The 12,901-nt window shown below is 44.7% G+C and overlaps 1 protein-coding gene across 1 annotated transcript in view; it reads right to left on the minus strand.

Annotated features, from left to right (window-relative positions):
• The window catches only part of FGR (FGR proto-oncogene, Src family tyrosine kinase), an 895,442-nt gene that overhangs the window by 401,472 nt on the left and 481,069 nt on the right, over positions 1–12,901 (minus strand). Inside the window, exon 3 of the mRNA XM_075333908.1 lies at positions 12,371–12,415. The gene's annotated coding sequence lies outside the window, so the exon portion shown is untranslated. The remainder of the gene's footprint in view (positions 1–12,370; positions 12,416–12,901) is intronic.

Below are 12,901 nucleotides of genomic sequence, written 5' to 3' on the forward strand. Positions count from 1 at the left end.
CCCTCAAGGAATTTATCTAGATAGTTGGTGAGCACCACGGCTTCACAGAATTTTATAATGTTGAGCTGTATAGCAGGGAAGTTAATTGTGAAATAATATATAATAATATAATTTCTCTTGTGCTGGATGGGGGAGGATAACACACACAGAAGATCATGTCTTTGAACCCTCAGCCAGGTTGGGAGGAGTCTCCGACACCTGACTATACACATGCCCCCATGACATCACAGGTTACAGCCAATCATAGGGCTAAATGAATCTTGGTCACAAGCGCTATATTAAGCTGACCTCTAACCCCCCTCTCTCTCTTCCTCCCTGGATGGACACACAGAAGGATGGCTGAGTACCCCTCATATAGGGATAGATAGTATCATATTGTTGGGTGGGCAGTAACTGTGTGAGTGCCATAGTGGGTTGTATGTAACTGTGGGTTTTATAGTAAAGTATTTACTGGTGTTTTATTGTATTGTATGTGTACATAATTTAGTATATGCTTTTCATAGTGATTACATATGCTAGAATTATATAGTGTATTAAGTGTAGAGTTGAGCGCGGTTCTCGGTTCTCCAGTTCGTGGTTCGAGTGATTTTGGGGGCTGTTCTAGATCGAACTAGAACTTGAGCTTTTTGCTAAAGTTCGATAGTTCTAGTTACGTTCGAGAATGGTTCTAGCAGCAAAAAGCTACAGCTACAGTGTGCAGGAGCCATCGCTGGCAGCCTGCCAGAAGCTGGTAACCAAGATAAACATCGGGTATCCAAGCAAAGCACTTTGGTTAGTAACCCGATATTTATCCTAGTTACGTGCAGGATGCCCACACTTCCCTGCTCAGCTCACTCCGCCCCCTCCTGCACGCAGCATGTACACACAAACACACACACACACACACTCACACTCACCTGTCCCCAGCCAAGCAGTCCACGACACTGACGTCCTCAGCGCCACCCACTTCGCAGTCCGCCGCCAGCACACATGGCTCCGCCCACCTTCACTCTGCACACATGGTCCCGCTAGGCTTACCTGCGGTGATGAAGTCCCGACCTTGTAACATCACCTTCTCTCGCTTCCGACCCGAGACTGACTAGCGGTGATGTCACGGGCCGCTCGCGATACTTGGCTGTGAAGGCGGCGGTCATTGAACTCAGTGACAGGTGCTGTCAGCAGTGCAGGAGATCAGCGCAGGTAATGTACCTCACTGACAGCAGCACTTGTCATCCCCTGCAGTGACCTGGGCTGACCCATTGATGTTAGCTCAGGTCACTGCACTGCTCTCCCAGCCAATGGGGAACATCCTGCTCTTCATTGACTGGGACAGTGTGGATCGTCATGGCAACCCCTTGGATTACACCAGACCTGGATTTGTTTTTCTTTCAAATAAATTGGTTAAAGAGGGAATGTATTGGGGAGTGTTTTTTCAAATAAAAATGTGTTTGTCGTCTATTTTTTTTTATTACTGACTGGGTTGGTGATGTCGGGTATCTGATAGACGCCTGACCTCACCAACCCCAGGGCCTGATGCCAGGTGACATTACACATCTGGTATTAACCCCATATATTACCCCGTTTGCCACCGCACCAGGGCACGGGATGAGCTGGGGCGAAGCACCAGGATTGGCACATCTAATGGATGCGCCACTTCTGGGGCAGCTGCGGCCTGCTATTTTTAGGCTGGGGAGAGTCCAATAACCATGGACCTCCCTAGTCTGAGAATATCAGACCCCAGCTGTCTGCTTTATCTTGGCTGGTGATCCAATTTTGGGGGGACCCCTACGTGTTTTTTTTTTTTTAATTATTTATTTAATTTAAAATAACAGCGTGGGGTGCCTTCAGTTTTGGATTACCAGCCAAGGTGAGGCTGCCAGCTGTAGTCTGCAGGCTGCAGCCGTCTGCTTTATCCTAGCTGGCTACAAAAATAGGGGGAACCCTACGTCATTTTTTTTTTCATTTTTTTGGCTAAATACAAAGCTAAGCACCCCTTAGTGCCACATGAAAGGCACCAAAGGGTGCAAAATTACAAAATGCAGGAGAGTGGGACATTATGTGTCTTTCTGCCATTATAATGACAGAAAAGACTGATATGAAGTGCACAAGCACAAGAAAATCACCAGAGTGCTCTACGCTGTGAAAAGCAGTAGAAAATGGCACTGGAGTGAACATGTGACCGCCTCATGTAGGATGAAGCTATGGATCCTGGGTAAATTTATGTATTTTCCCTCCTTCAGTTTTTTTGCAGTACACAAAAAAAACGGAAGGCACACGGATGACAAACAGATGACATACGGACCGTCTACGGAACGGAAACGCATGCCCCTACGGATGCACCCATGAAAAAAAAGGACTGTTTTTTGCAGACCGCAAAAATGGATCGGTCGTGTTAATGTAGCCTTATTCTGATCTGCCGTTTATAAACAGCAGGCAGAAATAAGTGAATAACGCCCCCCAGCGTCAGAAAATCTCCGGGGTTTCAGGGCTAGCTGAGACCCCTGAGATCATGATTCAGGACGGTTTTTCCGGTCCCCGCTCACGTGATCACAGGTATACACCGTACACCGATGATCACGTTACAGTAAATGACAGCGCCAGTAAAAAATTATTTATCTCCCATCTGGCATGAACAAACATGATAAATCTCCTCCCTGGTCCCCTCCGGTCCCCCGGTGTCGCCAAAGTGCCCCCCTGATGCCCTCCCAGAAATCCAAGATGGCCGCGCGCACAGCAGTGCGCCGGCCGCATTCACCCTACTCCTCTGATTTCTGTTGCATGTGCCATGACACATGCGACAGAAAACTTCTCCCCAGGCCATGCCAGGTCACCCCCTATAACACCACCGGTGTTCCCCGGTGTCCCATGGTACTTGTGCAGCGTTGATCCCCCACGGCCCTCTCCTTCACAATAGACGCTGCCGCATGCACAGAGCGGCTGTCAGCTCAACTTCCTGTGTTCAGTCACAGTGAGTGGTGGTTATGCATCTGTAAGCTAAATGGGCGGCACGGTGGCTCAGTGGTTAGCACTGCAGTCTTGCAGCACTGAGGTCCTGGGTTCAATTCTCACCAAAGACACCATCTGCAAGGAGTTTGTATGTTCTCCCCGTGTTTGTGTGGGTTTCCTCCGGGTACTCCGGTTACCTCCCACACTCCAAAGACATACAGCGCTATGGAATTAATAATGCTATATAAATGAATAAATTATTATTATTACTGCAATGCCCTGCTCATGAGGTAAGGAACATAATTGATCAGGAGAGCTATATACTACATTTCCAAATGGAGGGATTTGCTTTTATAGTTTCCCTGCTGAACGACTACCAAACATGAGAGTCCGTTATACGCCACAAGAAAACACATCTAAATAGCGAGCTCTGTTGTTAAGTATTCATTCAGCTGGATAACTGGACTTAATGGGGTATTCCATCTCCAAGATCCTATCCCCAATATATAGTAGGTGGAATAGCAATAATATCAGCAAATACCAATATTTGGAAATGTAGAATAGTTCTCCTGATTAGGCATGCCCTTACCTCATGAGCAGGGCATTGCAGCTTTGGTAGCAACCATTACGACATGGACTCTGCTGCTGTGGACCCGGGGAGAGTGAGTGCAGATTCATTGCACCCACACTCCTCACATGAAGAGTCTGCACTCCTAGAAAATGGGAGATACGTTCCCTGAGTGTCTCCCCCCCATATTCTAGACGGTCCAGAGTCGTCGTGGGACCCCTTTATTTTTTGTCTTACAATAAATTGGTGAAAGAGGAAATGTTTTGGGGACTGTTTTTTCAAATAAATTTCTTTTGTCGATTTTTTTTTTGTTAGTACTGACAGTTTATGATGTTGGGTATCTAATAGACGCCATGACATCACAAACTGCTGGGCTTGATCTCAGGTGACTTTACAGCTAGTATCAACCCGATTTATTACCCCGTTTGCCACTGCACCAGGGCACGGGATGGGCTGGTGTGAAGCGCCAGGATTGGCGCATCTAGTGGATGCGCCACGTCTGGGGTGCCTGCGGCCTGCTATTTTTAGGCTGTGAAGGCCCAATAACTATATGGACCTTCCCACCCTGAGAATACCAGACCACAGCTGTCCGCTTTACCTTGGCTGGTGATCCAATTTGGGGGGGACCCTACTTTTTTTGTGTAATTATTAATATTTATAAAATAATTATAAAAGAAGAGCCTGGGGGGACCTCCACATTGGATCCCCAACCACGGTAAAGCTGCCAGCTGTGGTTTTCAGGCTACAGCCGTCTGCTTTACCCTAGCTGGCTATCAAAAATGGGGGGACCCAACGTCATTTTTTTTTAACTATTTTTTAAATAGAAAAAATGAATGGGCTTCCCTGTATTTTGATTGCCAACCAAGGTAACGGCAGGCAGATGGGGGTGGCAACCCATAGCTGTCTGCTTTATCTGCGCTGAGAATCAAAAATACCGTGGAGCGCTACGTCATTTTTTTTAAAGATTTATTTTTACAGCACTGTGATGTCCAGCAATCAAAATACAGGGAAGCCCATTTTTTTTTTAGTTATTTAAATAAATAATTAAAAAAAATATATATGGGCTCCCGCTGCATTTTTTGAATTGCTAGCTAATGGTAATCCAAGCAGCTACTGGCTGCTAACCCCCACTGCTTGGTGTTACCTTCACTGGCAATGGAAAATCCAGGGAAGCATTTTTTATTTTTTTTTGCCAAAAAACTACAAAGAAAGGGCGTGAGCTTCGCCATATTTTTGTATGCTAGCCAGGTATAGCAGGCAGGTGCTGGAAGAGTTGGATACAGCGCCAGAAGATGGCTCTTCTATGAAAGTGCCATTTTCTGAGGCGGCTGCAGACTGCAATTCGCAGCAGTGGGGCCCAGAAAGCTCAGGCCAACCTGTGCTGCGGATTCCAATCCCCAGCTGCCTAGTTGTACCTGGCTGGACACAAAAATGGGGCGAAGCCTACGTCATTTGTTTTCTAATTATTTCATGAAATTCATGAAATAATAAAAAAAGGGCTTCCCTTTATTTTTGGTTCCCAGCCGGGTACAAATAGGCAGCTGGGGGTTGGGGGCAGCCGTACCTGCCTGCTGTACCTGGCTAGCATATAAAAATATGGCGAAGCCCACATAATTTTTTCAGGGGGCAAAAAACTTCTGCATACAGTCCTGGATGGAGTATGCTGAGCCTTTTAGCTCTGCAGCTGCTGTCTGTCTGTATGGAGAAGAGCAGACAGCAGCTGCAGAACTACAAGGCTCAGCATACTCCATCCAGGACTGTATGAAGAAGTTTTTTGCCCACCAAAAAAATGACGTGGGCTTCGCCATATTTTTGTATGCTAGCCAGGTACAGCAGGCAGCCACGGGCTGCCTCCAACCCCCAGTTGCCTATTTGTACCCGGCTGGGAACCAAAAATATAGGGAAGCCCGTGTTTTTTAATTATTTCACTTATTTCATGAAATAATTAAAAAACAAATGATGTGGGCTTCGCCCCATTTTTGTGTCCAGCCAGGTACAACTGGGCAGCTGGGGATTGGAATACGCAGCACAGGTTAGCCCGAGGTTTCTGGGCGCCTCTGCTGCGAATTGCAGTCCGCAGCCGCCCCAGAAAATGGTGCTTTCATAGAAGCGCCATCATCTGGCGCTGTATCCAACTCTTCCAACAGCCCTGAAGCCGGGTGGCTTGCTGCGTAATAATGAGTTAATACTAGCTTTGTTTTACTAGCTAGTATTAAGCCAGAGATTCTTAATGTCAGGCACGTTTGACCCGGCCATTAAGAATCTCCAATAAAGGGTTAAAAAAAAGACACCACACAGAGAAAAAATACTTTAATAGAAATAAATACAGAGACACATTAGAGACTCCATCTTTATTACCCCCTGTCAGCCCTCCACGATCCATGGTCTTCTGCCTTTCTCGTTCAACAAATGCAGCTCTGCTCCATCACTGCTGCATGGGGGAAGACCCTGCTTCCCGTGCAGCCTTCACTCTATGAGAGATCAGTGCTGCTGGCTGTTAGCGGTAACAGCGGTAACGCTGACAGACACGTTACCATAGCAACGGTGCTCCGATCATGTGATTCCCGGAGCCGCGGTTAGCCGTGACGTCACCGCTAACTGCATTGCTATGGCAACGGTGATCTCCGTTAATGACCGGTTGTGTCAGCCGGTCCCTAACGGAACGGGGAGTCGACCGTGTGCTAGAGCATGTCGCCGGTACACGGCAATACACAAGTGTGCCCCGTGTACCGGAGAGTGCAATGACAGGACCTAGGACAGGACATGACGTCAAAGCCATGTGACTAGTCTGTAGCCAATGAGATAATAGCCACGTGACTGGTCACATGGCTATTTTGACATCACGATGGGTCCTGCATCACTGCTGGCAGTGCTGGTCACCGGGAGGATTCAGCGATCATTGGATGGAATAGCGGCAGGAGACAGAGTGCAGGAGGGATCGCGGGGACCGGTAAGTGTTATGGCAATGTTTATTAACTGTATGTGTACATTTATAATGCGTTTTTATGTGTTTTTGATTGCCTCCCATTACTTCCTATTGGTTCGAGTTCGGTTCGTCGAACGTTCGCGGAACCAAACTCGAACGGGACCTCGGTTCGGCGAACCGAGCTCGAGCCGAACCGCAGCTGGTTCGCTCATCTCTAATTAAGTGTAGTCTTGTTAGTTAATAATAAACTTGTTTTATTTTATTATTACAACAAAGTGACTCTGAGTGCATGCTTATTTGAGATACACCAGGTATATAGGGCAAAGCAGAATAAAGCAATAGGAACAGAGAAACTATTACCCTTGGGAATATATACAGTACATTTGTGATATTGGGAATAGATCCTTTGTGGAGCAAGGCAGGAATAAGTATAAGTTTCCTTATCCTTAATGGGAAAAAAGGGCAGGAAAATTATACTTAAGGGAGCTTTACATGCTGCGATATCGCTAATGATTTATCATGGGAGTCACGTCGTTAGTGACGCACATCCGGCATCCTTAGCGACATCGCAGCGTGTGACACGTACGAGCGATCTTAAACAATCGCAAAACAGGCAAAAATCGTTGGTTTTGGAGAGGTCGTCCTAAAACCAAATATTGTTGCCTGTTTATTAGCGATGTTGTTCCTCGTTCCTGCGACATCACACATCGCTGTGTGTGACAGCGCAGGAGCGACGAACATCTCCTTACCTCCGTCCACCGGCAATGAGAAGGAAGGAGGTGGGTGGCATGTTACGGCTGCTCATCTCCGCCCCTCCTCTGCTATTGGACGGCTGCCGTGTGACGTCGCTGTGATGCCGCACGACCCGCCCCCTTAGAAAGGAGGCAGATCGGCGGCCAGAGTGACGTCGCAGAGCAGGTATGTGCATGTGACGCTGCCGTAGCGATTATGTTCGCTACGGCAGCGATCACACAATATCACACTAAGGCTATGTGCGCACGTTGCGTACAGTCACTGCAGAAATTTCTGCAGCGATCTGAAGAGCACACGTGCGCTTCAAATCGCTGCAGAAAATGTCCGTAGTGAAAAAAAAAAGCCGATTTCTTGTGCTCTGCCTGCAGCTCCTGCCATAGACAGAGCAGGGGCTGCCGGCAAAGCGCACGGAAGAAGTGACATGTCACTTCTTAGAACGCGCGCTTCGGGCAGCAGCCGAAGCGCTGCGCTCTAATACGCCACATGCGCACGGCCCCTGCACAATCTCCATAGATTATGCAGGGGACGCATGACGCATGCAGTTACGCTGCGCTACAAAGCGCAGCGTAACTGCATGTAATTACGCAACGTGTGCACATAGCCTTACGACGGGGGCTTCCCTGCTACAAGCCGTGAAAAAGAAAAATTAAATTTTCAACCTCAAAAATGTTGTGTTAACCCCACATTTTTCAAAGTCACTGGGGTAAAAGGAGATAATGAACTATACACTGTGTTGTGCAATTTCTCCTGAGTACACCAGTACCCCATATATTAGCGAAAACTACTGTACTTTTGAGACACAGTACAAAGTAAATTAGGGAAAAAGCACCATATTGGAGTGCAGATTTAGTTGCAATGATTTACAGGTGCCATGCCTCATTGGCAGAGCCAGAACAGCAGAACCCGCCCCCCCCCACGTGACCCCGTTTTACAAATTGCACCCCACAATGAAATCATCCAGGGGTGCAGAGAGTGTATTGACACTACAGGTGTGTCACAAAATGTTATACTATTGGGTAAACGACAAGTAATTAGATTTTTACCACTAAAATGTTGTTTTAACTCCAGATTTCCAATTTTCATAAGGAGATTAGATAAAAAATGCCCCATAATGTATTACATAATTTCTCCTGAACGTGACACAACTCCATATGTGACTGTACAGTACTGTTTGACAGCACCTCAGGGCTCAGAAGTGAAGGAGCGCCATTTGATTTTTGGAGCACAGAGTTTGCTAAAATAGTTTGCGGACTCCATTTGCAAAGCCCCTAAGTGACAGAACAGAAGAAATCCCCCTCAAGTAACCAAATTTTGGAATTGACACGCTTTTGGGGGTTCATCTATGGGTAAAGTGAAAATTTAGTCTTTGGAGAACACCTATGGTGTCAAATGCAGTGAATATTGCAGAATTAAAAATTGCAAATAAGTCCTTGTTGTGCCCAGTACATTGTAATGCCCGTATGCTGTGTCCAGCTTGTGCATCTGTAAACCTGTACCTCGTACATTTAAGTGGGCTCTCCTCTCTACAACAATGCTAAACATGTGGATGCCAACTCTGGTTTAGGCACATTGTTGGGCTCAGAAGATAGGGGAACATTTGGATTTGGAGCACAGATTTTGCTGACTTTCTTTTGGAGAGTGGGGGAGCCATAGAATTTTTCAAGAGCCTTTGTGCTACTAGTAATGTGGAAGTTACCTATATTTCCGTTAACCAATGACAGACCTGAGTGAGGACTTGTGTTTTTGTGGGTTTAGTTGAATGCTATTTGGTGGCGATTTTGGTATAGAACATTTTGGATGTTAACATTTATCTTGTGCTCTATGCTGATTGCTAAGTAATTATATCGGGGTTTCCATTTACTTCTCTGAAATACGTGATTCAGGTGAAACCGGCAACTGATCCATTCACTAATGAGGCAGTAGAGTTACTCTGGACTCTGTTTGACCTCTGTTCAGCGGTGTCTGTTTTCTCAATGGTGAACAAAACTGTTAATGACTGCACTATTGTGCACGCCTAAAAAGAGGCGTAAAAAGATGGACACTACTGGACCACAGGCCAGACGTGAGGTCAAAGTGACTGCCTCTGAATTTTCCATTGGGAATTTTGTCTCAATCACGTTTTTCAGAGATTTAGGGTAAGTACCAATGATTCCGACATTCTGCATCTTGGACGCTGTGTCTCTTTCCTTGCACACAAGGTGCCCGTGACCATGATCACGGTTTGGGGCGCTGTGGACTTTTGCTCTGTTTTACCAGCTGAAGATATTCATGTCTCCGCAGCATAAATTGACATACTGCAGCTAGGGAAGCCGTGCTGCATGTCAGTTTATGCTGCGGAGAAAAGAAGAACAGAGGGCATGGGATTTCTATAAATCCATCCACTGTGTGTGTACTTCACAATGCAGCAGTTTGGATGCAGTGAAAACACTCTGCGTCCAAAACACTGCTATTCCTAATTGTGGGCATGTACCCTTACATATAATCCCGGTGCATGTGCTCAGCGTAGAGCACAGGATAAATAGGAGCCACGCCATACTGCGATCATTTAGAGACAGAATGTACAAATCAATAGCAGGTAAAGAATTGGCTTTAATTATTTATTTTTCCCACTTTTCACATTGCAGTGCAAGTAATTAGGTGGCTTTATTCCTCGAGTCAGTACTATTACAGTGATAATAGATTTATATAGATTTTTTTTGTTTGGCTGCAATCACACTAAAAACGTTTTTTGCAAAATAAAGGTTCTTTGCATCACCGGATTTTGAAGGCTATAGTTTTTTCTGCTGACAGAGTCATGTGAAGGCTTTTTTTTTGCATGATGAGTTGGAGTGGTACCATTTTGGACCACATAATAGTTGTTGATTACTTTCTATTCCACTTTTTGTTAGGTAGAATAAAAAAAAACAGCAACTCAGGAATATTTTTTGTGTGTTGTTTGACGCCATTCACCATGTCATAAAAGTGATAAGATAGCTTAATTCTTTTGGTCAGTGCAATTACAGGGATACCACATTTATATATTTTTTTTTGTTTTCCCGCTTTTACACCATAAAAACTTTTATAGGAAAAAATAGTTTTTGCATTGCTGTATTCTGAGAGCTATAGGTTTTTTATTTTTTGGCTGATGTAGCTGTATCATGGCTTGTTCTTTGCGGGACAAGATGTTGTTTTCAGCAGTACCATTTTAGTTATATATGACTTTTTTATTGCATTTTATTACACTTTTTTTTCTAGTGGTATATTGAAAAAACAGTTTTTGCTAATTTTTTTTATTTTTTTTTCCGGTGTTCACTGAAGAGGTTAACTAGTGTGACAATTTTACAGCTTGGGTTATTAATACCAAATATCTGTACTTTTTTTTATACAAACATAGCTATTTATTGGAATTTTTTTGTTCTTTATTTTCTGAGTTTTTAAAAATATTTTTACTTTTTTTAAACTTTGTTTTACTTTTTCAATTAGTCCCTATATTGACCATCACCCCACAGTAGTCTGATTGCAGCTGCAATGTTCTGCAGTGCTCGATCACTGCAGAACATTGCAGCTATCAGAGCTGCACTGTGAAAGCCTGAGTGATCATGATGCAGATATGATTACAAAGGCTTTCCATAGTCAGATGACCCAGAGGTCATCAGGAGAACATTGGGTCACCATACCAACAATCGGGCCCTCACGATTACATTGCGGTGGTCCCGATTGCAGGGGAGAGGGAGTGCGATCCCTCTCCCAATCCCCTAAGTGACGCGATCAGTATATAACATGGCATTTAGTGGTTAAACAGCCAGTGAGGGTGCAGGCATCGTCTCTGGCTGTGATAGATGAGGCGGCTGTCGGGCAAGCTGAGTCCCAGTCGGTGATCCCAGATGCACAGTGTCCTGTGCCCCCGCAATTGTCAGGATGTACCGGTACATTCTTGGTCATTAAGTACCCGGAAAGTAGGACGTGCCGGTACGTCCTTGGTAGGAAATTTGTTAAAGAAGCGCTCCCATTAAGTTTTGTAATTATTAAATGTGTGTATATATGCATGCCATGTAGTATGAGTTTCTTAATATACTCTTCTACCTGTTTCCGCTCACCTGGTGAGGTGGATCTTCCAAACCCAAGGTCGGGCTTGACACACAGGCTACGCGTGTTGATGCAGCATGCAGCTGAGGCACATGGGAAACAATGTAGAAGCACTGGAGGCCGCAGTCAGGCAGGAGATCGGGAAGCAGGGAGTAGAAGTACTGGAGACCGCAGGCAGAAAGTAGACCAGAAATCAGGTAGTAGAAGCACATATAGGAGACCAGGAAGCAGGTAGTAGAAGCACTAGAGGCTGCAGGCAGATTGGAAACCAGTTAGCAGGTAGTAGAAGCACTGGAGTCTGCATGCAGACAGGAAACCGGTAAGTGGGTAACAGAAGCACTGGAGACCACAGGCAAATGGAAAACCGTGAAACAGGTAGTAGAAACACTAGAGGCCTCAGGCAGACAGGTCACAAGAACATTAAAAGTCTTAATACCAAGACACAGGTGTGAGTCTTGGTGGTCTTTATTTAGACCCAGGCAGGTAATCACAAGGCAGCACACCAGGCCACCTGCAAAGCCCAAACTGGAGCACAACAGAGTTCAGTGAACAGTGTGAGAGGAGTAAAGCCCAGACATGAGACACGTGTGTACAATACAATACCACTGCTCTCTCTGGTGTCCAACATCTTTACATATGGTAGCTATTATGAGTGATACCACCACAATTGTCACTAGCTGACTCACTCTATGCTGTTTTACAATGCAAGTCTATGGAGCCTCATTCTGACATTCTATAGACTTATATTCCAAAAGTCACATTTGAGTCACGCAGAGTGCAGCATGACCTGGGCAGACAGCAAAGCAGTGATGTCACTCAGAGGAGGAGAAGAACAGTACTGGACACCGGAGAGAGCAGCAGCAAGTGTGTATGCTAATACACTCACACTACATATATATATATATATATATATATATATATATATATATATATATATACATTTATTTAATAAAAACCTTAATGGGAGGACTTCTTTAAGAACTAAAAAACTGAAAGCTTGACTAGTTTGACAAAATAATAAAAAAAACAATGGTGTAAAGCCAGCCCAACCTGTGCCACCCAAGAGCCACTGAAAGATTTTTTTTATCAATATATTGTAAACGCAATCACAATCACTGAGGATATATACTTACTGATGAAAACACGTCAGAGGAGAGACATTACCTGATGAGAATAATCTGTAAGATAGAAAGACAGTGATGGTTCAATATCATTTCAGCATTCTGATATTGCAAAAGGTTGAAGATTGTTATGCTATATAATAGAACTGAGTCATATTTCCTTACATATTGGGTGGCTTTCTTCTCAAAGCCCTGTTTACACAGGGCAATTAATTCTACCGGTCATTTGTTTCCATTCCATGGTAATGCTCTTATTTCGATCCTCTGATGTTGTGTAAGGTATATCATAAAATGCACAGCTATAGTTATTGACATTTGAGAAAGACTGACCTCTTCCTTCCTGTTAAGACTCAAGAGGTCAATCATTTCCTTATTCACTGTGAGGGTGCAGAGCACTTTATAAGCACATCAGTATCATCTGTTTTGAAGTAATATGCCACCTCTATCCAGAAAAGTGTCAGTGTATTTATTAATAAACTTCTAAAGCATTAGCTGTATTGGGAAGCCTGTGATACAGTATACTGAAATCATCAGACACAGGTG

The sequence above is a fragment of the Anomaloglossus baeobatrachus genome, chromosome 2, assembly GCF_048569485.1.
Source record: "Anomaloglossus baeobatrachus isolate aAnoBae1 chromosome 2, aAnoBae1.hap1, whole genome shotgun sequence".
In the NCBI taxonomy this organism is placed as follows: Eukaryota; Metazoa; Chordata; class Amphibia; order Anura; family Aromobatidae; genus Anomaloglossus; species Anomaloglossus baeobatrachus.